The sequence below is a fragment of the Chlamydotis macqueenii genome, chromosome 9 (genome assembly GCF_036417535.1).
Source record: "Chlamydotis macqueenii isolate bChlMac1 chromosome 9, bChlMac1.mat, whole genome shotgun sequence".
Taxonomy (NCBI): Eukaryota; Metazoa; Chordata; class Aves; order Otidiformes; family Otididae; genus Chlamydotis; species Chlamydotis macqueenii.
This window is the reverse complement of record NC_141564.1, coordinates 21,895,264-21,896,724: the sequence shown is the minus strand read 5'-3', so window position 1 is coordinate 21,896,724 and position 1,461 is coordinate 21,895,264.

The window sequence follows — 1,461 nt, the reverse complement described above, 5'->3', positions numbered from 1 at the left end:
TGGACAGGTGATCCCTAAAGACCCTTCCTGGTTAATGTTCCTTTCTCCTCTTGCTGGGTCTCAAGTTATTCTGAGATAAACTAGCAACTAAAGTGGCAATTTTGATAACTGAATATGCCTAGAATTATGATAGTTTTGTAGCGTTGGCTTATTGCTCATAACTAATTAGGAACTTACCTGATGTGTTATGAAGACAAAATCTATTCAAGAGTCTCAAACATGATGTCCAAAACTTGAGAAGATAAACCCTTTTCTATATTGCTGTTACGCCAAAAGGCCCATTGTTTTTTTGCTTTCTGATTTCTGCTTTGGGCAGGCATTGCACAACTTGATACCTGCTGTTCTCTAGGGGGTTTCCTACTTCATGAGTCCTCTTTCAGATAATGCTTTAATGTATTATTTGGGTGGTTCCTGTTTTAAAGGGGCATTTACAGTCATGAGGAGAATGACTTCAGTTAAAGTGATGCAGAGCAGTGGCTGGTCTAGGTAACTTCTCATATCACTGTGCAAATATTTAATTTTGTGTGAATGATGAATCACAGGAAGTGCAGGCTGCTTGCTTCATGCCCAAAAGAAAATGTGCTGTGTGTTGGGCAGGCGTCTTAGAACAAATTTTCTGGTACAAGATTCAGGTAGCTACCTGTACAAAATATGAGAGAAGTAAGAATTCTGCCTTTCCAGTATGTGACAAGTTTGTTTGATGGGCAGAGAGAGCATAGATAGAATGTATCGGTGAAAAGACAGAAGGCCTTATCTGATGATGAATGGATACTTGTACTGTATTAAATGTAGGAAAATAGAGTAGATCATACAGATAGGCATATATGTGCTTATTAAGGTTGTAGAGTCTCTTATGCTTTTTGATAAACCTACTTTTTCTTTGAGTAAATACTACAGGTTCTACTCACTGACTGGTCATTTTTATGTAACTACAGCAACTCTAGCCAGTTCGCCCCCAAAATAAAATTTTAGTAAGATGCTTTGTGTACCCTAATTCTTCTGGTAATGTTTCACTTTAACAGTGCATAGTCTCAAATCTAGCTTATAATAGTTTATCACTGAAGCAAACAAGTGCTTTTTAGTTTGTTTGTGTTTTGTGATGAAACTTTTAAACGTGAACACTGAAGGTAGTGCTTCCCTGCTGCTCAGAGTTGAAGTACCCTCTCTGCAGCTTTCTGTGCAAATGAATTATTCCTGTGGTCGGCAGCCTGCTCAGAACTATTTCTGTAACAGGTTTGTTCTCACTCTTTACTACCAATTTAGTGACTCGTAATCTCTTTCAGAACTAATCTATCAGTATGAATGGGATTTTAATAAGAGTCTAAATGTTTTATTTTCAGAAGTCTGAAATTACTTCTGACTGCCTTAGTCACAGAACTCTTATTAATGAACTTTTTGCAACTGTGACTTAGTTTAGCACATCTGTCTTCTAGCTGTTGAAGAAGGAAACAAGACGTAATC